The 10,365-nt window shown below is 38.2% G+C and overlaps 1 protein-coding gene across 2 annotated transcripts in view; it reads right to left on the bottom strand.

Moving 5' to 3' along the window:
* Positions 1-2,445, bottom strand: part of LOC106874582 (serine protease/ABC transporter B family protein tagB) — a 25,957-nt gene extending 23,512 nt beyond the window's left edge. For both annotated transcript variants that reach the window (XM_014922366.2, XM_014922367.2), the window contains exon 1: positions 1,954-2,445. The gene's annotated coding sequence lies outside the window, so the exon portion shown is untranslated. The remainder of the gene's footprint in view (positions 1-1,953) is intronic.
* Between the last annotated feature and the right edge of the window lie 7,920 nt (positions 2,446-10,365).

Raw genomic sequence — 10,365 nt, 5'->3', positions numbered from 1 at the left:
AGGTAAACAGTTAAGACAAAGAGCACGATTCGATTTTAAGATATTTTATTAGTTGATCGATATTTGAAAAGTACGTCTGTCTTTGACAAGTTCAAAATAAGAAGTGATAAAAATTCAAAATTACAATTTAATAATAATCTTTTCTACTATAGGCATAAAGCCTGAAATTTGTGGGGAGAGGACTGGTTGAATACACTGACCCCAGTGTTTCACTGGTACTTAATTTATCGCTGCCCTAATAATAATAATAATAAGAGGAAGAGGACTTATTGGATGCGAACACAGCATTAAAGCAGAAGAAAACAACATAGCATGGTCTGTAAAAAATGCCACAGAACCGCTATTATTAGAAGTAAGAAGGTCAGGCTTGTGTAGGGTGAAAGATTGCAAAGATAAAGCACTGTACAAACAATTGAAAACGAATGAAACTGTGTAAAGAAAAGAATGCATGGGCAATTTCATACGGATGTTGAAGATAAGACAGACAGAGAAAAAAAAATGGCTGTGGATGACTAAAAGCGATTTAAAACCGGAAACGGAGGTTCTAATCTGAACTACCCAAGAGCAAGCACTAAGAACAAATTACATAAAATACAGAATAGACAACACATCAGAAAGTGATAAGTGCAGAATTTGTGGACAAAATGGTGAAACCGTATGGCATACAACCAGTCAATGTACGCCACTAGCCAAGAAGGAATATAAGAGACGCCACGACGATATAGCAAGGCTTGTCCATTGGATACTTTGCAACAAGTATGGACTTGACAGAGCAAAAAATTGGTACGACCATAAACCCGAAGGCATCATCGAAAATGGTAATGCCAAGATCCTGTGGGATTTTATGATTCAGTGTGACCATGAGATAGAGAATAGGAAGCCAGACATAGTCTTAATTGAGAAACAAAGCAAACTATGCTGGATCATAGATATAGCATGCCCAGCTGACAACAAGGTATGCAATAAGGAAGAAAGGAAAGTCGAGAGATATGACAGGTTAGCTTGGGAAGTTAAGCAGTTGTGGTCGATGAAAAAGGTGATAGTAGTACCAATAATTGTCGGAGCCCTAGGAACAGTGAATAAACATCTTGAGAAGTACATGGAACAAATAAGGGCTGCAATAAGGGTGGAGCATTTGCAGAAAACAGCACTGCTTGGAACCTTTCGAATACTCCAGAAAGGTGCTCGAAAAATAAGAGGTGTTACCTTAGTTCACTGGTAGTGAACAGCTGACACCGTTAGTACATCTCCAGCGTTAGAAGCTGTGCAAAGCAATAATATTAATAATAGTCTTTTCTACTCTAGGCACAAGGCTTGAAATTTTGGGGAAAGGGACCAGTCGATTAGACCGACTCCAGTACGCAACTGGTGCTTAATTTATCGACCCCGAAAGGATGAAAGGCAAAGTCGACCTCGGCGGAATTTGAACTTAGGACATAAAGACAGACGAAACACCGCTAAGCTTTTGCCCGGCGTTCTAACGTTTCTGCCAGCTCGCCGCCTTAATAATAATAATAATAATAATAATAATAATAATAATAATAATAATAATAATAATAATAATAATAATAATAATAACAATAACAACAACAATAACAACAATAATAATCTTTTCTACTCTAGGCACAAGGCCTGAAATTTTGGGGTTAGGGGCCAGTCGATTAAATCTACCCCAGTACGCAACTGGTACTTAATTTATCGACCCTGAAAGGATGAAAACCAAAGTCGACCCCGGCGGCATTTGAACTGAGAACATAAAAACAGGTGTATTAGGTTTGCTCCCGTTTGTAAAACCAAATGTGAGTATTTATCAGACAGACTAAATTTCTTTACCGTATCCAAACAAGTGTGTGTGTGTGTGTGTGTGTTATGTGCGTGAGTATGTGTTATATGTGTGTGTGTGTGTTGAATATTTGTGAAATAATGTGTAGGAAAATATGGGGAAAATGTTACCTGACACTTCAACAGGGGTAAAGTAATATCAGCCCGTCATATTGTCTGCGTACACTAGGACATCGTTTTAACATTAGCCTCTTCAGGTTGTTGGTCTTTTCTTTCTCTTATTGTTTTGTTGTATAACTTTTCTGATTTGATGTTTTACCCACGTCAATCCTAACGACCAATACTCAAGGACATTCAAACAATTATCGCTTTTTTTTTTTAGAGCTATCAAAGACTGTGTTAGAATATGTTAGAATGTATGATTTAAGGGAGATTTAGCTGCTATTTTCAGACAATCGAGTGACTTCGGTATTGTTTTCCTTCACAGACTCGCTCCCCTCTTTCTTAGTGGTGTTGATATCGTCGCTGTTTCTTCTTTTACTGATGGTGATAAAAATAATGACGGTAGTTAATCGTAATGTTTATTCACCTCCTTTCTCTCTTTCTTTTTTCCTGTCTTTCGCTGCCTCCCTGTTTCTTCCCATGTATGTATGTATGTATGTATGTATGTATTATGTGTGTGTGTGAGTGTGTATATATACATACACCTACACACACACACACAAAGAGTGCAAATAGATAGATTGGAGAGAGACGGGAGGGATATAAATAGATAAATAGGTAGATATATATATATATATATATATATATATATATATATATAGAGAGAGAGAGAGAGAGAGAGAGAGAGAGAGAGAGAGAGAGAGAGAGAGAGAGTTATGACAAATAATTTGAGTTGTAACAACAGGTTTTTGTAAACGGTTTGATGACTGGTTAAGACACACACAGGTGCGCGAATGTGTATGCGTACGGGGGGCGCTGGTATGTGTGTATGTGTGCATGTGTGAGCCTGTGTGTGCTTGCGCGTGTGTGGAGATGTTGACCATTGTTTGTGATTGAAGGTGTGTTAATGGACGTGTGAACATACGGTTGGGAATATTAAGAATATTATCTTGAATTCGGTCATGAGAATGTGTTTACGCAAATCAGAAACCCATATGATTTGATTGTATACACATCCCAGGAAAAAAAAATTTAAATCAGCAAAATACAAGTGACCTATACATTGCAGAATAAGCAAACATTTATGTGGTCGCTCGACCAGGTAAAAATAGCAACCAAATCCTCCTTAAATCCTACCGTGCTGTCTTTCTAAACAAGGCATTTTCGATAACACTGTAACACCAATTTTGTTTTTCTAAATGTTTTTAATGTTCCTTGGTGTTCTTCTTCTCTTGATTTCAAAAATGCCCTTAGATTTTGCTTCCTATCGATAATTTAAGAAATAATCATGGTTTTATACTGGAAGAAAAAATATATTTTGGTGCGGTAGTGCTATATTTGACCTTATTCACATTGTGCGACAATATCAATCAAGTAATATTTTTGTCGTCATTTATTGCATTGCACTTTAAGCTACACAGAAAAATCTACGTAGGCATATGCTGAGATTACACTAGAAATGCATTAAGGATTGTGTTTTCCTACTGTGATCTCCTTTATCTTTTTGCGGGCAAATGACCATATATAGTCTGTCGTCATGGTAGTGTCTTATCTTCCTTGGTATCTCTTCTCCAGTGTAGTAATGTCCTGATGGTATCTCTGACCATGCTTCTCACTGACTTGACCTAATTTTCAGGAAAGAAGTCTAAATGTGAATTCAAGTAGTGCACGTTTAAGGAAGTTTGATAGCTAACCCTAACCCTAACCCTAACCCTAACTTCTTAAAACTCTCATTAAGCGTTATCACCAGCTGCTTGTAGTTGGGACATTTGTTCTGACCTTGAAAGCCAAAAAATATGCCATGATATGCACACCATATCTCTTTTTCGATATCACTCATTGCTTTATCATATTTCTCTGAACTCAGCATTGTCCTTATTTGCGGTCCAGTAAAAATGCCACCCTTAAACTTTGTCTTAGATAGCTTTGCAAAGAGCAAACGAATTCCTTGAAAGGCTTCTCCAGAATGATCTAAAGCCTTCGCATTGTTTGACCAAACCCAGTTTTACGTGAAGCGGAGGTAACAAAACCTTGGCAGACTCTACAAGAGGTTGTCTTATGACATTCCCGGCTGCATATCATTTCTTGTGGGGAAGGGGTCACTCAACCTTCCCGTATGATCGGCTTTGCTGTGCCATACGCAAAGAAAACACGAATATTTTGTGTATCCACTTCGCAATCCTAGCAAAAAGACAAACTTCTTAAAATAACCACAAATATCTCACTTATAGTCTTTCTGAAGAAGCTTTTTGATAGTTTCATATTTTTCTTTCATCTGAAAAGAGCATACGATAGGCAGAGGTGGATACTGATTACCATTGTGTAGTAAAACTGCTTTGAGGCTTCTAACTGAGCTGTCTATGAAAAGGCACCATTAGCTGCAAACACGCCACTTATATCTTTGCAGAGACAGATCTTCAGAAATATCAAAGTATACTTCGAATTCCTCATGTCCTTTCTTGTACACTGTTGATTTGTAGTCCTCCTTTAACAAATTCCGCTCCTTCAACTTGGATGCTACAAATTCAGCTCCTGAATTGGTGAGGCCTAAATTCCCGATGAGATCGTCCAGTTCGCGTTGATTTAGAAAGTGTGGGTGAATATTCATTCTTAGCTCGATCGCTTCATCCATCTCTTGGTTGCTGCTACCTTCGGACTCTCCAGATGAGAGCTTCATAGTATCTTCTACCTATAGTATGAGTTTTATTAGTATTTGGCACCTTTCACGATTTTATGTCGTACATGCTTTGTTGCAACATACTATCTGCACACATAACAGAAATAATCTGGAGAATTTCTGTACCCTCTAGTAACTATGGTCAAAAAAATATAGAGAAATATTCACAGTACAAAAGCTGAAGAAGAAAAATATATAAGTACCATTTCAATATACACCTTAATGAATAGGCTCTCTACTTCACAGAAAGGGAGTCCATCAGTTTTGACAGACTGAAATGAAATTGGCATATCTGTTGAGTACCATGGAGTAGCTTATCACTGTTCATTCATTAGAGGTTTATATTAAACCAAAAGCACGATTTTCCCGAGCTATCTCAAATTTTGTGTACAAATGAGATGGTCCTTCCCCTAAACAGTACATTTGTTATTAATTAGCGTAGTTTCATGTATCTCAACAGCAGTCGATGGTCAAGAAAAAGTAAGACAATTTTCGGAATTGGAGCGAAAATTTAGATATAAACACTTAGAAAATTAGGGTAAGAAAACTTTTGCAAAATTTTGTAACAGTGTTAATTCAGTTCCTAATAAATATTTAAAAATTCTATGCATGCTATTTAATTCCCTGCATGATAATTAATTTTAGTTTCTTATGTAATACTCTCACTAAATTATTTTGCAAATACTTTAAGCTGATCACTAAATAACCTGAATTAACCAATTAATAACTACACTGACCACTAAATAATCAACACTGATTACCAAATAATCTACCGATCATCAGTTACTGTACAAGATTAACTCGAATCTAGAGTGACTACCATATTATCTGCACTGACCTGCACATACAGTAAAATTATCAACAAACACTGTACAATATATTTATTTCGCTATTAAATAGACTATGAAATGACTTTGGACTGTTAATCTGAACTTGTTCTACTTCTCTTATTTTTTCTTTTCCTTTTCTAGACATGTGAGAAACTCTTGTCCTTTGGAGTAACAGTGTTCCAAACTAGTGTTGTACATACAGGAAGTTAAAAAGGCCAATATGACAGTGGTGACAGGGAATGTTAAAGTTGGCTGAGCTTGTTTATTCAGATTAAACTTCATTGATTTTATACTCACTTCGTTGTTGCTGTGGTTGTTGGCATTGTTACTCTTGGTTGTCTAAACAGACGTAAACATTGACAAAACCAAGCTTTGCTTTTTTTAAATTTTTAATCACGTTTCTCCTGTGAGTCATTAAAGATTTATCAGAGTAATTAGAATACTCTGAAAGAAAATAAACCTGGTATCGTTATCAAAGGTGCCTGTATCCAAAGCTACAATAAACTAGTAGAGCTCGTGGAAATTCCACGGAATGGAAAAAATTAAGAGGACCTATTTAAGAAAAAGCAGACGATTTGCATTTTTATAATATTCATAGTTTAGCTTTCTTTAAATATTCTTGACGTTCGTCTACATTCATTTCCTCACGTCTCTGCCGGCGTTGTCTTTTTCCTCTTTTTATTATATCTTCTTGCTGTTCCTTTCTCATCCGGTGCTTTATATATGCGCAACCTTTCTCGGGCAGTTTGCACTGTGTTTTTTGCGAATCTAGAGTTTAAGCTAAGTTAACCCTTATAAACAAATATCAATCTTTTAAGCGTGCAGACGATAATTGCACTTATGCATGTGCGATGGTCGCTATAAAAAAATTAGTTCAATGAAAAAAATTATTTTCAGTATCAGCATACCACTGCTATCTGACTCTCTCAATATAACTGCATCTCTGTCCATCTCTCGCTATCTACTATCCCCTTCAGCTAACTTTTTAACCGCGTAATAAGTATTCCTTCCTCACCCCTCGTCGTTAACACTTCTCTCTCCCTATTTTTCTCTCATCGTCTTTTTCTCTCGTTCTTCGCCTCTACCACGTGACCATTTAGCCTAAGTGTATTGATTTTAATCACCTTTCTCTACTTCTTCCTCTCTTCTTCGCTCCTCCCTCTCTCTCACTCCTACTCCACCTCTCGCCCACTTCACCTCCAGGTCTCTAGCTAACTAATGTATAATGGACGAACGAACAAGCAGGTTATTATATAGATACTCTATATTTAACTCCTTATCATTCAAATCACTGTGTCGAATGTAATGCCTCTTTCTCCTCATTGCTTTGAATCTATGTATTGTCGCGTAGCCTTGAGAATTTGATTTCTGACCGGTTTGAACAACATGCAACAGATACACTATTTTGGCCAGATATGACTGGTTTCCCTTTCCTTCGAAATTGCTGGCCTTGTTCCAAAATTTACAATCACATATTGCTAATTATATCTAAAATGTATTGATTTTCCTGAACCGCTAAGTTACGGAGATGTGAGCGCAAAAATACCGTCTGCGAAGCGGTGATGGGCGACATACACACGTACACACACGTGTGTGTGTGTGTGTGTGTGTGTTATGGGATTCTTTGGTCTTCCGTCTATAAAATCCACTCTGAAGGCTGCTTTGGTCGGTCCAAGACTGTAGTAAAAGACACAGCAGTGCTAATTATATTCAGGTAAGGATGTTTAACCATTCGAGTAGTCTAAGGGTTCATGTTGTCGCATTGAACTGTAAGAAAAGCTGAGTTCTGAATTTCTGTTAAATAATTTTTCATAAATGTTCACTTCTTAAAACTTTTCACTTCTATTTGAAATCATTTTCCTATCTTTTATTACCGGGCTCTTCTCTACCATTCATTAGAAAGCCATAAAGGATAAGAAAGCCTACATATTTACAGATTTCTAAATAACATTTAACGCATTGAAATGTGATAAATATAAAAGTAACTAAACGTATATAGACAGCGGCTGATTAAAGTTATTGACCTACTAATGATGTCTAACGAAATTTATTAGCCTCCAATTTTTCTAAAGATAACCATTTATTAGATAATTTAAATGGTAAATGAAACTCTTTTCATTCAAACATAATAGCAATACAGTGATTGCTCGAAATACGAGTTTTACTCGTTCCATGACCGAGCTCGTTTTACGATTTACTCGTTTTACAAATCAATTTTCCCCATTGAAATTAACTATCATATAATTAATCCGTCGCAGCCCCACAAACCACCCCAAAACAATTTTCTATGGGTTTTAAAACAGAGAAGGTAGAGTCACAAGTAAAATAGCAATTATAGAAAAGAGAATGCAAAAGAAATATGTAAACTGGTTTTATTAACTGAATTACCCTGAAGATGGGATGATTTGTGCGCGAGGAAGACGATAGAGGGGGTGGAGGAGGATTACTGCTAGGAAGGAGAATCTCCTTCCATTAAAACTTCAGGAAGAACAACTTCCGGCGTTTTCTCTCTCAGCTTAATTCAAGACACACTTTCTTCACTTGCAGGTCGTTTCATTAGAAACATATCAAGAGAAATCTGTTTTTTTTACTGCATTTGAAAATGCACCAGAGCAGTGTCATTAAATAAAGCAGCTTCACGACCTGTAGCTACTTTTTCAGGATGATATTTTTCTCCAAATTCAGAAACATGCGACCACTTCGCCAACACTTCCCTTTATGGCACTCGTAGAGATAGCATTCTCCGCAACACTGTCCTACTCCGGGTAACCAATCTCTTCTTCCGCATCCAAATGCTGCTGCTCCTGGAGCTGCAGGAGTTCATCTGTCACCAGCTTCACTGAGTGTTCCTCGACGAGATTGTTAATGTCCTCATCATCAACCTTGAGGCCCATGGACTTGCCAAGAGAGACACTATCTCCTCGACTACAAGTGTCTCAGACTCAAACCCCTCAAAGTCTCTTTCGGATACGCAGTCAGACAACAGTTTCTTCCATGCATAATTCAGCGTCCTCCTCGTTACACCCTGCCAAGCTATATTGATGATTTTCAGGCAGTTTACAATGTTGTAGTGCTCATTCTAAAACTCACAAAGAGTTAGATTTGTATTTTCGATGGCTTCAAAGCATCGACGAAACAGGTGTCTGGTGTACAATTTCTTAAAATTTGAAATCACCTGTTGGTGTGGCATGAAAGGTACAGAACTTCTATAAATTTAAATTCGTCCAGGATATCATCTTCGAGGTTAGGAAGGTGAGTGGAAGCATTGTCGAGGATGAGGAGAGCCTTGAGAGGGAGATTGTCCTTCATAGGTACTTTTTCAATGCTGTGTCCGAAGACAAAGTTGTCCCACTCGGAGAAGAATTGCCTGGTGATCCAGGTTTTAACGTTTGTCCTCCACATGACCTGTAACTTCTCCTTCACGATTTTGTGTGACTTGAACGCTCGTGGATTTTCAGAATGGTAGACAAGGAGCGGCTTAATCTTTAAGTCTCCACTCGCATTAGCACAAAGGGCGGGAGTTAGCCTCCCTGTCATAGGTTTGTAGCCTGACATTTTCTTCTCTGCAGTTATGTAGGTTCTTCTGGGCATTTTGTTTTTTACCAAAACAAGCTAGTTTCTTGTTGTGCGATGTAACCCTCGGTTACGATGAGCTGACGGAAATCACGCACGAAATCTCCAGTTGCCTTCGTATCAGAACGCACTGCTTCTCCATAACTGACGACGCTATGAACACTGCTCCTCTTCTTAAAATAATCAAACCAGCCACGACTGGCCTTGAATGCGTCTGCTGATGTCTCCTCCGTCGATGTTTCAGGGCTTTGCTTCAAGAGATCCTCATGTAGCGCTCGTGCTTTCTCGCAGATGATGGTCTCCGTAATAGTATCCCTTGCAAGTTGCTCCCCGTTGATCCGCGGGAGAAGCAACTTTTCCAACCTTTCGTGGACAGATGTGCGTTGCTTAGAGACCCTGAAGACACACTTTGCTGTTGTAACAGCCTTGATCGTATCCATTTTCTTCAGGATGGTGCAGATCACCAACGTGCCTCGGTCATATTGACGTGCTACATCCAACACTCGCACTACTCTCTCTTGTTTATCGAAGATTTCCTTCTTCAATTCCATCGTAATCAGCTTTTTCTTCTTCTCAGCACTGTCCTTTGCACTCACCTTTTTTAGAATCCATGGCTAACATAACTAATTATTATAAAATAATAGCAAAAATGCACGAAACTAAACCAAAACATTGGGGAAAACACAACAGCGATGCTGCCACAGCGATGCTGCCACAGCGAGATGAAGACGTGAACTAAGCGAGCGGAGACTGCGCTCGTTGGGAAAGCGTGTGCGAGCTCAGCGCCGACTAAATTGGCACGAGCCTCGGCTCGTACAGCAAATTGCTCGTACAATGGTGCACTCGTACTGCGAGGTTCTACTATTGTACTAGCATACACACACGCTAAAAAAATTAGCTGTGATGTAAGGAAGATAACGAATGACTCTTTATTAAGAAGTTATCTCCCTTGAACAATGTCTCTCGAGCTTTCGATTGACTATAGTAGATATTGATAGCTATTTTTTCTTTTGCATCTGATGTAACTGCATCTTAACATTCGTCTCCTTTCTGCACTTATTTACAGAATACATATTCTAAAACTAGAACGTTTTTCTCCTTTCTGTCACCGCTCTTTATTTCGTTCTGATCATTTGCTTATAATAATTACTGCTATTCAGTGGAGAATTTCTCTGGTACTTATTGCTCAATCTAATTACGATGCTGATAATGAAAATGATGATGACGACGATGACGACGACCTATCCACGAATCCATTTATATTAAGGCATACAGTGTGTGCGCATGTATGTGTGTATGTGTGTGTGTGTGTGTGTGTGTGTGTGTGTGTGTGTGTGTGTG

The sequence above is a fragment of the Octopus bimaculoides genome, chromosome 8, assembly GCF_001194135.2.
Source record: "Octopus bimaculoides isolate UCB-OBI-ISO-001 chromosome 8, ASM119413v2, whole genome shotgun sequence".
Taxonomy (NCBI): domain Eukaryota; kingdom Metazoa; phylum Mollusca; class Cephalopoda; order Octopoda; family Octopodidae; genus Octopus; species Octopus bimaculoides.
This window is presented reverse-complemented; position numbering and strand designations above follow the sequence as displayed.